Below are 16661 nucleotides of genomic sequence, written 5' to 3'. Positions count from 1 at the left end.
AAATTCTTTAAAAAAATTGTCTATATTTCCAAAAAAAGGTAATTTAAGGAGCCAAATTTTCCCAAAATACATTTATTTTTAGCAATATTTAATAAATTTTAACATTTATTAAAAAAACTACAATTTTTTGATGCCAAATTAATACATACTGGTTATGTTCACTAATAACTAAAGGAAACAGTCAACATTTTCCTTTATAAAACGAAAATAAAACTTCTTGTTCGTTTGTGTGTTTGTGTGCAATAAGTAAACGAAATTGTTTTAAACACACAAGCAATGAAATCAATGGCCATATGAAGCAAAATAAACTATGTTTCTTCGCCAACGACCATACCACGCTGAGTACATCGGTTCTCGTCCGATCACCGAAATTAAGCAGCGTCGGGCGCGGTTAGTACTTAGATGGGGGACCGCTTGGGAACACCGCGTGTTGTTGGCATTGTCCAAAATTTTTTTATTTTATTTTATTTTCTTTTTTATTTTTCTCTATTAAATAAAAAAAGAATGAAGTCGATATCTTCATTTTTAACCGAAATAGAGCCAAAATAAAAAACTCAACTGCCTATTATTTTAAGGTAAATGTAAAACATTCGCTATTGATTATGCTCAGTTGTACGTAACTAGATACAATAGTCTATGATTTCCTTTGTAAAACAAAAGTAAAATTCTTTATAAATTTGTTTCGTTTCTCAAAAAACGTAATTTAAGGAGGCAAATTTTCGCAAAATGCATTTATTTTTAACAATATTTAAGAAATTTTAACATTTATTAAAAAACAAGAATTTTTATTGTAAAATTCTTTAAAAAAATTGTCTATATTTCCAAAAAAAGGTAATTTAAGGAGCCAAATTTTCCCAAAATACATTTATTTTTAGCAATATTTAATAAATTTTAACATTTATTAAAAAAACTACAATTTTTGTTAGATTTTTTGATGCCAAATTAATACATACTGGTTATGTTCACTAATAACTAAAGGAAACAGTCAACATTTTCCTTTATAAAACGAAAATAAAACTTCTTGTTCGTTTGTGTGTTTGTGTGCAATAAGTAAACGAAATTGTTTTAAACACACAAGCAATGAAATCAATGGCCATATGAAGCAAAATAAACTATGTTTCTTCGCCAACGACCATACCACGCTGAGTACATCGGTTCTCGTCCGATCACCGAAATTAAGCAGCGTCGGGCGCGGTTAGTACTTAGATGGGGGACCGCTTGGGAACACCGCGTGTTGTTGGCATTGTCCAAAATTTTTTTATTTTATTTTATTTTCTTTTTTATTTTTCTCTATTAAATAAAAAAAGAATGAAGTCGATATCTTCATTTTTAACCGAAATAGAGCCAAAATAAAAAACTCAACTGCCTATTATTTTAAGGTAAATGTAAAACATTCGCTATTGATTATGCTCAGTTGTACGTAACTAGATACAATAGTCTATGATTTCCTTTGTAAAACAAAAGTAAAATTCTTTATAAATTTGTTTCGTTTCTCAAAAAACGTAATTTAAGGAGGCAAATTTTCGCAAAATGCATTTATTTTTAACAATATTTAAGAAATTTTAACATTTATTAAAAAACAAGCATTTTTATTGTAAAATTCTTTAAAAAAATTGTCTATATTTCCAAAAAAAGGTAATTTAAGGAGCCAAATTTTCCCAAAATACATTTATTTTTAGCAATATTTAATAAATTTTAACATTTATTAAAAAAACTACAATTTTTGTTAGATTTTTTGATGCCAAATTAATACATACTGGTTATGTTCACTAATAACTAAAGGAAACAGTCAACATTTTCCTTTATAAAACGAAAATAAAACTTCTTGTTCGTTTGTGTGTTTGTGTGCAATAAGTAAACGAAATTGTTTTAAACACACAAGCAATGAAATCAATGGCCATATGAAGCAAAATAAACTATGTTTCTTCGCCAACGACCATACCACGCTGAGTACATCGGTTCTCGTCCGATCACCGAAATTAAGCAGCGTCGGGCGCGGTTAGTACTTAGATGGGGGACCGCTTGGGAACACCGCGTGTTGTTGGCATTGTCCAAAATTTTTTTATTTTATTTTATTTTCTTTTTTATTTTTCTCTATTAAATAAAAAAAGAATGAAGTCGATATCTTCATTTTTAACCGAAATAGAGCCAAAATAAAAAACTCAACTGCCTATTATTTTAAGGTAAATGTAAAACATTCGCTATTGATTATGCTCAGTTGTACGTAACTAGATACAATAGTCTATGATTTCCTTTGTAAAACAAAAGTAAAATTCTTTATAAATTTGTTTCGTTTCTCAAAAAACGTAATTTAAGGAGGCAAATTTTCGCAAAATGCATTTATTTTTAACAATATTTAAGAAATTTTAACATTTATTAAAAAACAAGAATTTTTATTGTAAAATTCTTTAAAAAAATTGTCTATATTTCCAAAAAAAGGTAATTTAAGGAGCCAAATTTTCCCAAAATACATTTATTTTTAGCAATATTTAATAAATTTTAACATTTATTAAAAAAACTACAATTTTTGTTAGATTTTTTGATGCCAAATTAATACATACTGGTTATGTTCACTAATAACTAAAGGAAACAGTCAACATTTTCCTTTATAAAACGAAAATAAAACTTCTTGTTCGTTTGTGTGTTTGTGTGCAATAAGTAAACGAAATTGTTTTAAACACACAAGCAATGAAATCAATGGCCATATGAAGCAAAATAAACTATGTTTCTTCGCCAACGACCATACCACGCTGAGTACATCGGTTCTCGTCCGATCACCGAAATTAAGCAGCGTCGGGCGCGGTTAGTACTTAGATGGGGGACCGCTTGGGAACACCGCGTGTTGTTGGCATTGTCCAAAATTTTTTTATTTTATTTTATTTTCTTTTTTATTTTTCTCTATTAAATAAAAAAAGAATGAAGTCGATATCTTCATTTTTAACCGAAATAGAGCCAAAATAAAAAACTCAACTGCCTATTATTTTAAGGTAAATGTAAAACATTCGCTATTGATTATGCTCAGTTGTACGTAACTAGATACAATAGTCTATGATTTCCTTTGTAAAACAAAAGTAAAATTCTTTATAAATTTGTTTCGTTTCTCAAAAAACGTAATTTAAGGAGGCAAATTTTCGCAAAATGCATTTATTTTTAACAATATTTAAGAAATTTTAACATTTATTAAAAAACAAGAATTTTTATTGTAAAATTCTTTAAAAAAATTGTCTATATTTCCAAAAAAAGGTAATTTAAGGAGCCAAATTTTCCCAAAATACATTTATTTTTAGCAATATTTAATAAATTTTAACATTTATTAAAAAAACTACAATTTTTGTTAGATTTTTTGATGCCAAATTAATACATACTGGTTATGTTCACTAATAACTAAAGGAAACAGTCAACATTTTCCTTTATAAAACGAAAATAAAACTTCTTGTTCGTTTGTGTGTTTGTGTGCAATAAGTAAACGAAATTGTTTTAAACACACAAGCAATGAAATCAATGGCCATATGAAGCAAAATAAACTATGTTTCTTCGCCAACGACCATACCACGCTGAGTACATCGGTTCTCGTCCGATCACCGAAATTAAGCAGCGTCGGGCGCGGTTAGTACTTAGATGGGGGACCGCTTGGGAACACCGCGTGTTGTTGGCATTGTCCAAAATTTTTTTATTTTATTTTATTTTCTTTTTTATTTTTCTCTATTAAATAAAAAAAGAATGAAGTCGATATCTTCATTTTTAACCGAAATAGAGCCAAAATAAAAAACTCAACTGCCTATTATTTTAAGGTAAATGTAAAACATTCGCTATTGATTATGCTCAGTTGTACGTAACTAGATACAATAGTCTATGATTTCCTTTGTAAAACAAAAGTAAAATTCTTTATAAATTTGTTTCGTTTCTCAAAAAACGTAATTTAAGGAGGCAAATTTTCGCAAAATGCATTTATTTTTAACAATATTTAAGAAATTTTAACATTTATTAAAAAACAAGAATTTTTATTGTAAAATTCTTTAAAAAAATTGTCTATATTTCCAAAAAAAGGTAATTTAAGGAGCCAAATTTTCCCAAAATACATTTATTTTTAGCAATATTTAATAAATTTTAACATTTATTAAAAAAACTACAATTTTTGTTAGATTTTTTGATGCCAAATTAATACATACTGGTTATGTTCACTAATAACTAAAGGAAACAGTCAACATTTTCCTTTATAAAACGAAAATAAAACTTCTTGTTCGTTTGTGTGTTTGTGTGCAATAAGTAAACGAAATTGTTTTAAACACACAAGCAATGAAATCAATGGCCATATGAAGCAAAATAAACTATGTTTCTTCGCCAACGACCATACCACGCTGAGTACATCGGTTCTCGTCCGATCACCGAAATTAAGCAGCGTCGGGCGCGGTTAGTACTTAGATGGGGGACCGCTTGGGAACACCGCGTGTTGTTGGCATTGTCCAAAATTTTTTTATTTTATTTTATTTTCTTTTTTATTTTTCTCTATTAAATAAAAAAAGAATGAAGTCGATATCTTCATTTTTAACCGAAATAGAGCCAAAATAAAAAACTCAACTGCCTATTATTTTAAGGTAAATGTAAAACATTCGCTATTGATTATGCTCAGTTGTACGTAACTAGATACAATAGTCTATGATTTCCTTTGTAAAACAAAAGTAAAATTCTTTATAAATTTGTTTCGTTTCTCAAAAAACGTAATTTAAGGAGGCAAATTTTCGCAAAATGCATTTATTTTTAACAATATTTAAGAAATTTTAACATTTATTAAAAAACAAGAATTTTTATTGTAAAATTCTTTAAAAAAATTGTCTATATTTCCAAAAAAAGGTAATTTAAGGAGCCAAATTTTCCCAAAATACATTTATTTTTAGCAATATTTAATAAATTTTAACATTTATTAAAAAAACTACAATTTTTGTTAGATTTTTTGATGCCAAATTAATACATACTGGTTATGTTCACTAATAACTAAAGGAAACAGTCAACATTTTCCTTTATAAAACGAAAATAAAACTTCTTGTTCGTTTGTGTGCAATAAGTAAACGAAATTGTTTTAAACACACAAGCAATGAAATCAATGGCCATATGAAGCAAAATAAACTATGTTTCTTCGCCAACGACCATACCACGCTGAGTACATCGGTTCTCGTCCGATCACCGAAATTAAGCAGCGTCGGGCGCGGTTAGTACTTAGATGGGGGACCGCTTGGGAACACCGCGTGTTGTTGGCATTGTCCAAAATTTTTTTATTTTATTTTATTTTCTTTTTTATTTTTCTCTATTAAATAAAAAAAGAATGAAGTCGATATCTTCATTTTTAACCGAAATAGAGCCAAAATAAAAAACTCAACTGCCTATTATTTTAAGGTAAATGTAAAACATTCGCTATTGATTATGCTCAGTTGTACGTAACTAGATACAATAGTCTATGATTTCCTTTGTAAAACAAAAGTAAAATTCTTTATAAATTTGTTTCGTTTCTCAAAAAACGTAATTTAAGGAGGCAAATTTTCGCAAAATGCATTTATTTTTAACAATATTTAAGAAATTTTAACATTTATTAAAAAACAAGAATTTTTATTGTAAAATTCTTTAAAAAAATTGTCTATATTTCCAAAAAAAGGTAATTTAAGGAGCCAAATTTTCCCAAAATACATTTATTTTTAGCAATATTTAATAAATTTTAACATTTATTAAAAAAACTACAATTTTTGTTAGATTTTTTGATGCCAAATTAATACATACTGGTTATGTTCACTAATAACTAAAGGAAACAGTCAACATTTTCCTTTATAAAACGAAAATAAAACTTCTTGTTCGTTTGTGTGTTTGTGTGCAATAAGTAAACGAAATTGTTTTAAACACACAAGCAATGAAATCAATGGCCATATGCCCAGCCAGCAATTGGGAGTGAGTGAGTCACTTCCTCTATCAAAAGTAATCGCTTTCTGAACTTCTATTCTAGAAAATAGCGAGCCTTTATCATTTTACAATAACAATTGCATTGCTGTCCCTTTTTGAACTTCTTGAATAACTACCTAGTGTCAGAAAAGGAGATCGAAATTCTATTATTGCTTTTTTACACTAACAATGCTACTACTTACGACTATCGCATGGGCAGACACTTTCTCTGGTCAATGCAGACACTTCGATTGTTTTCGTTCATTTGAGGCGTGTACAACCTTAAAATAATATAAGACTTTAGTCTATCTGGTGTTTATAAGGTACGGTGGTGCAGTGGTAAGCATGTTCGCTTTGCATTCTTAAGGTCATGGGTTTGATTCCCAGGCCAGGCAACATAACATTTTTAAAAGTACAAAAATTAATGAATATGGCAATTTCATCTAAGGATAGTTCTTTAAAAACGTATGTAATTTGGAACATTAATTAGAATAGTAAAAAAATAAAAATTAAAAGAATAACAACAAATAAAATGAAAAACGAAAAAAAATTTTTTTTTTCGTCACAACCAATTTTATCGCTAAAAGTACTTCTAGGAAGTCTCGAAAGCGGCATTCACAAGTAGTGTCGTGGACGTGGTTCATTTCTTCCCGAACGGTGTGCCTACTTCAATTAGAATGCGAGATCGCGGATGTGTATTTCTATCGCCTGGGAGTGACTGCTTCGGGTAATGGGCGATAAAAAATGCTTGCTGGGTGAAGCAAAATAAACTATGTTTCTTCGCCAACGACCATACCACGCTGAGTACATCGGTTCTCGTCCGATCACCGAAATTAAGCAGCGTCGGGCGCGGTTAGTACTTAGATGGGGGACCGCTTGGGAACACCGCGTGTTGTTGGCATTGTCCAAAATTTTTTTATTTTATTTTATTTTCTTTTTTATTTTTCTCTATTAAATAAAAAAAGAATGAAGTCGATATCTTCATTTTTAACCGAAATAGAGCCAAAATAAAAAACTCAACTGCCTATTATTTTAAGGTAAATGTAAAACATTCGCTATTGATTATGCTCAGTTGTACGTAACTAGATACAATAGTCTATGATTTCCTTTGTAAAACAAAAGTAAAATTCTTTATAAATTTGTTTCGTTTCTCAAAAAACGTAATTTAAGGAGGCAAATTTTCGCAAAATGCATTTATTTTTAACAATATTTAAGAAATTTTAACATTTATTAAAAAACAAGAATTTTTATTGTAAAATTCTTTAAAAAAATTGTCTATATTTCCAAAAAAAGGTAATTTAAGGAGCCAAATTTTCCCAAAATACATTTATTTTTAGCAATATTTAATAAATTTTAACATTTATTAAAAAAACTACAATTTTTGTTAGATTTTTTGATGCCAAATTAATACATACTGGTTATGTTCACTAATAACTAAAGGAAACAGTCAACATTTTCCTTTATAAAACGAAAATAAAACTTCTTGTTCGTTTGTGTGTTTGTGTGCAATAAGTAAACGAAATTGTTTTAAACACACAAGCAATGAAATCAATGGCCATATGAAGCAAAATAAACTATGTTTCTTCGCCAACGACCATACCACGCTGAGTACATCGGTTCTCGTCCGATCACCGAAATTAAGCAGCGTCGGGCGCGGTTAGTACTTAGATGGGGGACCGCTTGGGAACACCGCGTGTTGTTGGCATTGTCCAAAATTTTTTTATTTTATTTTATTTTCTTTTTTATTTTTCTCTATTAAATAAAAAAAGAATGAAGTCGATATCTTCATTTTTAACCGAAATAGAGCCAAAATAAAAAACTCAACTGCCTATTATTTTAAGGTAAATGTAAAACATTCGCTATTGATTATGCTCAGTTGTACGTAACTAGATACAATAGTCTATGATTTCCTTTGTAAAACAAAAGTAAAATTCTTTATAAATTTGTTTCGTTTCTCAAAAAACGTAATTTAAGGAGGCAAATTTTCGCAAAATGCATTTATTTTTAACAATATTTAAGAAATTTTAACATTTATTAAAAAACAAGAATTTTTATTGTAAAATTCTTTAAAAAAATTGTCTATATTTCCAAAAAAAGGTAATTTAAGGAGCCAAATTTTCCCAAAATACATTTATTTTTAGCAATATTTAATAAATTTTAACATTTATTAAAAAACTACAATTTTTGTTAGATTTTTTGATGCCAAATTAATACATACTGGTTATGTTCACTAATAACTAAAGGAAACAGTCAACATTTTCCTTTATAAAACGAAAATAAAACTTCTTGTTCGTTTGTGTGTTTGTGTGCAATAAGTAAACGAAATTGTTTTAAACACACAAGCAATGAAATCAATGGCCATATGAAGCAAAATAAACTATGTTTCTTCGCCAACGACCATACCACGCTGAGTACATCGGTTCTCGTCCGATCACCGAAATTAAGCAGCGTCGGGCGCGGTTAGTACTTAGATGGGGGACCGCTTGGGAACACCGCGTGTTGTTGGCATTGTCCAAAATTTTTTTATTTTATTTTATTTTCTTTTTTATTTTTCTCTATTAAATAAAAAAAGAATGAAGTCGATATCTTCATTTTTAACCGAAATAGAGCCAAAATAAAAAACTCAACTGCCTATTATTTTAAGGTAAATGTAAAACATTCGCTATTGATTATGCTCAGTTGTACGTAACTAGATACAATAGTCTATGATTTCCTTTGTAAAACAAAAGTAAAATTCTTTATAAATTTGTTTCGTTTCTCAAAAAACGTAATTTAAGGAGGCAAATTTTCGCAAAATGCATTTATTTTTAACAATATTTAAGAAATTTTAACATTTATTAAAAAACAAGAATTTTTATTGTAAAATTCTTTAAAAAAATTGTCTATATTTCCAAAAAAAGGTAATTTAAGGAGCCAAATTTTCCCAAAATACATTTATTTTTAGCAATATTTAATAAATTTTAACATTTATTAAAAAAACTACAATTTTTGTTAGATTTTTTGATGCCAAATTAATACATACTGGTTATGTTCACTAATAACTAAAGGAAACAGTCAACATTTTCCTTTATAAAACGAAAATAAAACTTCTTGTTCGTTTGTGTGTTTGTGTGCAATAAGTAAACGAAATTGTTTTAAACACACAAGCAATGAAATCAATGGCCATATGAAGCAAAATAAACTATGTTTCTTCGCCAACGACCATACCACGCTGAGTACATCGGTTCTCGTCCGATCACCGAAATTAAGCAGCGTCGGGCGCGGTTAGTACTTAGATGGGGGACCGCTTGGGAACACCGCGTGTTGTTGGCATTGTCCAAAATTTTTTTATTTTATTTTATTTTCTTTTTTATTTTTCTCTATTAAATAAAAAAAGAATGAAGTCGATATCTTCATTTTTAACCGAAATAGAGCCAAAATAAAAAACTCAACTGCCTATTATTTTAAGGTAAATGTAAAACATTCGCTATTGATTATGCTCAGTTGTACGTAACTAGATACAATAGTCTATGATTTCCTTTGTAAAACAAAAGTAAAATTCTTTATAAATTTGTTTCGTTTCTCAAAAAACGTAATTTAAGGAGGCAAATTTTCGCAAAATGCATTTATTTTTAACAATATTTAAGAAATTTTAACATTTATTAAAAAACAAGAATTTTTATTGTAAAATTCTTTAAAAAAATTGTCTATATTTCCAAAAAAAGGTAATTTAAGGAGCCAAATTTTCCCAAAATACATTTATTTTTAGCAATATTTAATAAATTTTAACATTTATTAAAAAAACTACAATTTTTGTTAGATTTTTTGATGCCAAATTAATACATACTGGTTATGTTCACTAATAACTAAAGGAAACAGTCAACATTTCCCTTTATAAAACGAAAATAAAACTTCTTGTTCGTTTGTGTGTTTGTGTGCAATAAGTAAACGAAATTGTTTTAAACACACAAGCAATGAAATCAATGGCCATATGAAGCAAAATAAACTATGTTTCTTCGCCAACGACCATACCACGCTGAGTACATCGGTTCTCGTCCGATCACCGAAATTAAGCAGCGTCGGGCGCGGTTAGTACTTAGATGGGGGACCGCTTGGGAACACCGCGTGTTGTTGGCATTGTCCAAAATTTTTTTATTTTATTTTATTTTCTTTTTTATTTTTCTCTATTAAATAAAAAAAGAATGAAGTCGATATCTTCATTTTTAACCGAAATAGAGCCAAAATAAAAAACTCAACTGCCTATTATTTTAAGGTAAATGTAAAACATTCGCTATTGATTATGCTCAGTTGTACGTAACTAGATACAATAGTCTATGATTTCCTTTGTAAAACAAAAGTAAAATTCTTTATAAATTTGTTTCGTTTCTCAAAAAACGTAATTTAAGGAGGCAAATTTTCGCAAAATGCATTTATTTTTAACAATATTTAAGAAATTTTAACATTTATTAAAAAACAAGAATTTTTATTGTAAAATTCTTTAAAAAAATTGTCTATATTTCCAAAAAAAGGTAATTTAAGGAGCCAAATTTTCCCAAAATACATTTATTTTTAGCAATATTTAATAAATTTTAACATTTATTAAAAAAACTACAATTTTTGTTAGATTTTTTGATGCCAAATTAATACATACTGGTTATGTTCACTAATAACTAAAGGAAACAGTCAACATTTTCCTTTATAAAACGAAAATAAAACTTCTTGTTCGTTTGTGTGTTTGTGTGCAATAAGTAAACGAAATTGTTTTAAACACACAAGCAATGAAATCAATGGCCATATGAAGCAAAATAAACTATGTTTCTTCGCCAACGACCATACCACGCTGAGTACATCGGTTCTCGTCCGATCACCGAAATTAAGCAGCGTCGGGCGCGGTTAGTACTTAGATGGGGGACCGCTTGGGAACACCGCGTGTTGTTGGCATTGTCCAAAATTTTTTTATTTTATTTTATTTTCTTTTTTATTTTTCTCTATTAAATAAAAAAAGAATGAAGTCGATATCTTCATTTTTAACCGAAATAGAGCCAAAATAAAAAACTCAACTGCCTATTATTTTAAGGTAAATGTAAAACATTCGCTATTGATTATGCTCAGTTGTACGTAACTAGATACAATAGTCTATGATTTCCTTTGTAAAACAAAAGTAAAATTCTTTATAAATTTGTTTCGTTTCTCAAAAAACGTAATTTAAGGAGGCAAATTTTCGCAAAATGCATTTATTTTTAACAATATTTAAGAAATTTTAACATTTATTAAAAAACAAGAATTTTTATTGTAAAATTCTTTAAAAAAATTGTCTATATTTCCAAAAAAAGGTAATTTAAGGAGCCAAATTTTCCCAAAATACATTTATTTTTAGCAATATTTAATAAATTTTAACATTTATTAAAAAAACTACAATTTTTGTTAGATTTTTTGATGCCAAATTAATACATACTGGTTATGTTCACTAATAACTAAAGGAAACAGTCAACATTTTCCTTTATAAAACGAAAATAAAACTTCTTGTTCGTTTGTGTGTTTGTGTGCAATAAGTAAACGAAATTGTTTTAAACACACAAGCAATGAAATCAATGACCATATGAAGCAAAATAAACTATGTTTCTTCGCCAACGACCATACCACGCTGAGTACATCGGTTCTCGTCCGATCACCGAAATTAAGCAGCGTCGGGCGCGGTTAGTACTTAGATGGGGGACCGCTTGGGAACACCGCGTGTTGTTGGCATTGTCCAAAATTTTTTTATTTTCTTTTTTATATTTCTCTATTAAATAAAAAAAGAATGAAGTCGATATCTTCATTTTTAACCGAAATAGAGCCAAAATAAAAAACTCAACTGCCTATTATTTTAAGGTAAATGTAAAACATTCGCTATTGATTATGCTCAGTTGTACGTAACTAGATACAATAGTCTATGATTTCCTTTGTAAAACAAAAGTAAAATTCTTTATAAATTTGTTTCGTTTCTCAAAAAACGTAATTTAAGGAGGCAAATTTTCGCAAAATGCATTTATTTTTAACAATATTTAAGAAATTTTAACATTTATTAAAAAACAAGAATTTTTATTGTAAAATTCTTTAAAAAAATTGTCTATATTTCCAAAAAAAGGTAATTTAAGGAGCCAAATTTTCCCAAAATACATTTATTTTTAGCAATATTTAATAAATTTTAACATTTATTAAAAAAACTACAATTTTTGTTAGATTTTTTGATGCCAAATTAATACATACTGGTTATGTTCACTAATAACTAAAGGAAACAGTCAACATTTTCCTTTATAAAACGAAAATAAAACTTCTTGTTCGTTTGTGTGTTTGTGTGCAATAAGTAAACGAAATTGTTTTAAACACACAAGCAATGAAATCAATGGCCATATGAAGCAAAATAAACTATGTTTCTTCGCCAACGACCATACCACGCTGAGTACATCGGTTCTCGTCCGATCACCGAAATTAAGCAGCGTCGGGCGCGGTTAGTACTTAGATGGGGGACCGCTTGGGAACACCGCGTGTTGTTGGCATTGTCCAAAATTTTTTTATTTTATTTTATTTTCTTTTTTATTTTTCTCTATTAAATAAAAAAAGAATGAAGTCGATATCTTCATTTTTAACCGAAATAGAGCCAAAATAAAAAACTCAACTGCCTATTATTTTAAGGTAAATGTAAAACATTCGCTATTGATTATGCTCAGTTGTACGTAACTAGATACAATAGTCTATGATTTCCTTTGTAAAACAAAAGTAAAATTCTTTATAAATTTGTTTCGTTTCTCAAAAAACGTAATTTAAGGAGGCAAATTTTCGCAAAATGCATTTATTTTTAACAATATTTAAGAAATTTTAACATTTATTAAAAAACAAGAATTTTTATTGTAAAATTCTTTAAAAAAATTGTCTATATTTCCAAAAAAAGGTAATTTAAGGAGCCAAATTTTCCCAAAATACATTTATTTTTAGCAATATTTAATAAATTTTAACATTTATTAAAAAAACTACAATTTTTGTTAGATTTTTTGATGCCAAATTAATACATACTGGTTATGTTCACTAATAACTAAAGGAAACAGTCAACATTTTCCTTTATAAAACGAAAATAAAACTTCTTGTTCGTTTGTGTGTTTGTGTGCAATAAGTAAACGAAATTGTTTTAAACACACAAGCAATGAAATCAATGGCCATATGAAGCAAAATAAACTATGTTTCTTCGCCAACGACCATACCACGCTGAGTACATCGGTTCTCGTCCGATCACCGAAATTAAGCAGCGTCGGGCGCGGTTAGTACTTAGATGGGGGACCGCTTGGGAACACCGCGTGTTGTTGGCATTGTCCAAAATTTTTTTATTTTATTTTATTTTCTTTTTTATTTTTCTCTATTAAATAAAAAAAGAATGAAGTCGATATCTTCATTTTTAACCGAAATAGAGCCAAAATAAAAAACTCAACTGCCTATTATTTTAAGGTAAATGTAAAACATTCGCTATTGATTATGCTCAGTTGTACGTAACTAGATACAATAGTCTATGATTTCCTTTGTAAAACAAAAGTAAAATTCTTTATAAATTTGTTTCGTTTCTCAAAAAACGTAATTTAAGGAGGCAAATTTTCGCAAAATGCATTTATTTTTAACAATATTTAAGAAATTTTAACATTTATTAAAAAACAAGAATTTTTATTGTAAAATTCTTTAAAAAAATTGTCTATATTTCCAAAAAAAGGTAATTTAAGGAGCCAAATTTTCCCAAAATACATTTATTTTTAGCAATATTTAATAAATTTTAACATTTATTAAAAAAACTACAATTTTTGTTAGATTTTTTGATGCCAAATTAATACATACTGGTTATGTTCACTAATAACTAAAGGAAACAGTCAACATTTTCCTTTATAAAACGAAAATAAAACTTCTTGTTCGTTTGTGTGTTTGTGTGCAATAAGTAAACGAAATTGTTTTAAACACACAAGCAATGAAATCAATGGCCATATGAAGCAAAATAAACTATGTTTCTTCGCCAACGACCATACCACGCTGAGTACATCGGCTCTCGTCCGATCACCGAAATTAAGCAGCGTCGGGCGCGGTTAGTACTTAGATGGGGGACCGCTTGGGAACACCGCGTGTTGTTGGCATTGTCCAAAATTTTTTTATTTTATTTTATTTTCTTTTTTATTTTTCTCTATTAAATAAAAAAAGAATGAAGTCGATATCTTCATTTTTAACCGAAATAGAGCCAAAATAAAAAACTCAACTGCCTATTATTTTAAGGTAAATGTAAAACATTCGCTATTGATTATGCTCAGTTGTACGTAACTAGATACAATAGTCTATGATTTCCTTTGTAAAACAAAAGTAAAATTCTTTATAAATTTGTTTCGTTTCTCAAAAAACGTAATTTAAGGAGGCAAATTTTCGCAAAATGCATTTATTTTTAACAATATTTAAGAAATTTTAACATTTATTAAAAAACAAGCATTTTTATTGTAAAATTCTTTAAAAAAATTGTCTATATTTCCAAAAAAAGGTAATTTAAGGAGCCAAATTTTCCCAAAATACATTTATTTTTAGCAATATTTAATAAATTTTAACATTTATTAAAAAAACTACAATTTTTGTTAGATTTTTTGATGCCAAATTAATACATACTGGTTATGTTCACTAATAACTAAAGGAAACAGTCAACATTTTCCTTTATAAAACGAAAATAAAACTTCTTGTTCGTTTGTGTGTTTGTGTGCAATAAGTAAACGAAATTGTTTTAAACACACAAGCAATGAAATCAATGGCCATATGAAGCAAAATAAACTATGTTTCTTCGCCAACGACCATACCACGCTGAGTACATCGGTTCTCGTCCGATCACCGAAATTAAGCAGCGTCGGGCGCGGTTAGTACTTAGATGGGGGACCGCTTGGGAACACCGCGTGTTGTTGGCATTGTCCAAAATTTTTTTATTTTATTTTATTTTCTTTTTTATTTTTCTCTATTAAATAAAAAAAGAATGAAGTCGATATCTTCATTTTTAACCGAAATAGAGCCAAAATAAAAAACTCAACTGCCTATTATTTTAAGGTAAATGTAAAACATTCGCTATTGATTATGCTCAGTTGTACGTAACTAGATACAATAGTCTATGATTTCCTTTGTAAAACAAAAGTAAAATTCTTTATAAATTTGTTTCGTTTCTCAAAAAACGTAATTTAAGGAGGCAAATTTTCGCAAAATGCATTTATTTTTAACAATATTTAAGAAATTTTAACATTTATTAAAAAACAAGAATTTTTATTGTAAAATTCTTTAAAAAAATTGTCTATATTTCCAAAAAAAGGTAATTTAAGGAGCCAAATTTTCCCAAAATACATTTATTTTTAGCAATATTTAATAAATTTTAACATTTATTAAAAAAACTACAATTTTTGTTAGATTTTTTGATGCCAAATTAATACATACTGGTTATGTTCACTAATAACTAAAGGAAACAGTCAACATTTTCCTTTATAAAACGAAAATAAAACTTCTTGTTCGTTTGTGTGCAATAAGTAAACGAAATTGTTTTAAACACACAAGCAATGAAATCAATGGCCATATGAAGCAAAATAAACTATGTTTCTTCGCCAACGACCATACCACGCTGAGTACATCGGTTCTCGTCCGATCACCGAAATTAAGCAGCGTCGGGCGCGGTTAGTACTTAGATGGGGGACCGCTTGGGAACACCGCGTGTTGTTGGCATTGTCCAAAATTTTTTTATTTTATTTTATTTTCTTTTTTATTTTTCTCTATTAAATAAAAAAAGAATGAAGTCGATATCTTCATTTTTAACCGAAATAGAGCCAAAATAAAAAACTCAACTGCCTATTATTTTAAGGTAAATGTAAAACATTCGCTATTGATTATGCTCAGTTGTACGTAACTAGATACAATAGTCTATGATTTCCTTTGTAAAACAAAAGTAAAATTCTTTATAAATTTGTTTCGTTTCTCAAAAAACGTAATTTAAGGAGGCAAATTTTCGCAAAATGCATTTATTTTTAACAATATTTAAGAAATTTTAACATTTATTAAAAAACAAGAATTTTTATTGTAAAATTCTTTAAAAAAATTGTCTATATTTCCAAAAAAAGGTAATTTAAGGAGCCAAATTTTCCCAAAATACATTTATTTTTAGCAATATTTAATAAATTTTAACATTTATTAAAAAAACTACAATTTTTGTTAGATTTTTTGATGCCAAATTAATACATACTGGTTATGTTCACTAATAACTAAAGGAAACAGTCAACATTTTCCTTTATAAAACGAAAATAAAACTTCTTGTTCGTTTGTGTGTTTGTGTGCAATAAGTAAACGAAATTGTTTTAAACACACAAGCAATGAAATCAATGGCCATATGAAGCAAAATAAACTATGTTTCTTCGCCAACGACCATACCACGCTGAGTACATCGGTTCTCGTCCGATCACCGAAATTAAGCAGCGTCGGGCGCGGTTAGTACTTAGATGGGGGACCGCTTGGGAACACCGCGTGTTGTTGGCATTGTCCAAAATTTTTTTATTTTATTTTATTTTCTTTTTTATTTTTCTCTATTAAATAAAAAAAGAATGAAGTCGATATCTTCATTTTTAACCGAAATAGAGCCAAAATAAAAAACTCAACTGCCTATTATTTTAAGGTAAATGTAAAACATTCGCTATTGATTATGCTCAGTTGTACGTAACTAGATACAATAGTCTATGATTTCC

The 16661-nt window shown here is 28.3% G+C and overlaps 20 non-coding genes across 20 annotated transcripts; all 20 read left to right on the top strand.

The window, feature by feature from the left end:
* Window positions 1-320: 320 nt before the first annotated feature.
* Window positions 321-439, top strand: LOC141395908 (5S ribosomal RNA). The gene has a single exon (XR_012411024.1). It is a non-coding gene; the product is annotated as a 5S ribosomal RNA (ribosomal RNA).
* A 685-nt stretch (window positions 440-1124) lies between these two features.
* On the top strand, window positions 1125-1243 carry LOC141395896 (5S ribosomal RNA). The gene has a single exon (XR_012411012.1). It is a non-coding gene; the product is annotated as a 5S ribosomal RNA (ribosomal RNA).
* Window positions 1244-1928: 685 nt separating this feature from the next.
* On the top strand, window positions 1929-2047 carry LOC141395885 (5S ribosomal RNA). The gene has a single exon (XR_012411001.1). It is a non-coding gene; the product is annotated as a 5S ribosomal RNA (ribosomal RNA).
* A 685-nt stretch (window positions 2048-2732) lies between these two features.
* On the top strand, window positions 2733-2851 carry LOC141395872 (5S ribosomal RNA). Its single transcript, XR_012410989.1, has one exon. It is a non-coding gene; the product is annotated as a 5S ribosomal RNA (ribosomal RNA).
* A 685-nt stretch (window positions 2852-3536) lies between these two features.
* On the top strand, window positions 3537-3655 carry LOC141395861 (5S ribosomal RNA). Its single transcript, XR_012410978.1, has one exon. It is a non-coding gene; the product is annotated as a 5S ribosomal RNA (ribosomal RNA).
* Window positions 3656-4340: 685 nt separating this feature from the next.
* On the top strand, window positions 4341-4459 carry LOC141395850 (5S ribosomal RNA). Its single transcript, XR_012410967.1, has one exon. It is a non-coding gene; the product is annotated as a 5S ribosomal RNA (ribosomal RNA).
* Window positions 4460-5136: 677 nt separating this feature from the next.
* Window positions 5137-5255, top strand: LOC141395838 (5S ribosomal RNA). Its single transcript, XR_012410956.1, has one exon. It is a non-coding gene; the product is annotated as a 5S ribosomal RNA (ribosomal RNA).
* Window positions 5256-6707: 1452 nt separating this feature from the next.
* Window positions 6708-6826, top strand: LOC141395826 (5S ribosomal RNA). Its single transcript, XR_012410945.1, has one exon. It is a non-coding gene; the product is annotated as a 5S ribosomal RNA (ribosomal RNA).
* A 685-nt stretch (window positions 6827-7511) lies between these two features.
* LOC141395815 (5S ribosomal RNA) lies at window positions 7512-7630 on the top strand. Its single transcript, XR_012410934.1, has one exon. It is a non-coding gene; the product is annotated as a 5S ribosomal RNA (ribosomal RNA).
* Window positions 7631-8314: 684 nt separating this feature from the next.
* Window positions 8315-8433, top strand: LOC141395803 (5S ribosomal RNA). Its single transcript, XR_012410923.1, has one exon. It is a non-coding gene; the product is annotated as a 5S ribosomal RNA (ribosomal RNA).
* Window positions 8434-9118: 685 nt separating this feature from the next.
* On the top strand, window positions 9119-9237 carry LOC141395791 (5S ribosomal RNA). The gene has a single exon (XR_012410912.1). It is a non-coding gene; the product is annotated as a 5S ribosomal RNA (ribosomal RNA).
* Window positions 9238-9922: 685 nt separating this feature from the next.
* Window positions 9923-10041, top strand: LOC141395780 (5S ribosomal RNA). The gene has a single exon (XR_012410901.1). It is a non-coding gene; the product is annotated as a 5S ribosomal RNA (ribosomal RNA).
* A 685-nt stretch (window positions 10042-10726) lies between these two features.
* Window positions 10727-10845, top strand: LOC141395768 (5S ribosomal RNA). Its single transcript, XR_012410890.1, has one exon. It is a non-coding gene; the product is annotated as a 5S ribosomal RNA (ribosomal RNA).
* Window positions 10846-11530: 685 nt separating this feature from the next.
* LOC141395755 (5S ribosomal RNA) lies at window positions 11531-11649 on the top strand. The gene has a single exon (XR_012410878.1). It is a non-coding gene; the product is annotated as a 5S ribosomal RNA (ribosomal RNA).
* A 675-nt stretch (window positions 11650-12324) lies between these two features.
* On the top strand, window positions 12325-12443 carry LOC141395744 (5S ribosomal RNA). Its single transcript, XR_012410867.1, has one exon. It is a non-coding gene; the product is annotated as a 5S ribosomal RNA (ribosomal RNA).
* A 685-nt stretch (window positions 12444-13128) lies between these two features.
* LOC141395732 (5S ribosomal RNA) lies at window positions 13129-13247 on the top strand. The gene has a single exon (XR_012410856.1). It is a non-coding gene; the product is annotated as a 5S ribosomal RNA (ribosomal RNA).
* A 685-nt stretch (window positions 13248-13932) lies between these two features.
* Window positions 13933-14051, top strand: LOC141395973 (5S ribosomal RNA). The gene has a single exon (XR_012411086.1). It is a non-coding gene; the product is annotated as a 5S ribosomal RNA (ribosomal RNA).
* Window positions 14052-14736: 685 nt separating this feature from the next.
* On the top strand, window positions 14737-14855 carry LOC141395720 (5S ribosomal RNA). The gene has a single exon (XR_012410845.1). It is a non-coding gene; the product is annotated as a 5S ribosomal RNA (ribosomal RNA).
* Window positions 14856-15532: 677 nt separating this feature from the next.
* On the top strand, window positions 15533-15651 carry LOC141395709 (5S ribosomal RNA). Its single transcript, XR_012410834.1, has one exon. It is a non-coding gene; the product is annotated as a 5S ribosomal RNA (ribosomal RNA).
* Window positions 15652-16336: 685 nt separating this feature from the next.
* On the top strand, window positions 16337-16455 carry LOC141395697 (5S ribosomal RNA). Its single transcript, XR_012410823.1, has one exon. It is a non-coding gene; the product is annotated as a 5S ribosomal RNA (ribosomal RNA).
* The last annotated feature ends 206 nt before the right edge of the window (window positions 16456-16661 follow it).

The sequence above is a fragment of the Musca autumnalis genome, unplaced genomic scaffold (assembly GCF_047663935.1).
Source record: "Musca autumnalis isolate F117 unplaced genomic scaffold, ASM4766393v1 scaffold_2, whole genome shotgun sequence".
NCBI classification, from domain to species: Eukaryota; Metazoa; Arthropoda; class Insecta; order Diptera; family Muscidae; genus Musca; species Musca autumnalis.
This window is presented reverse-complemented; position numbering and strand designations above follow the sequence as displayed.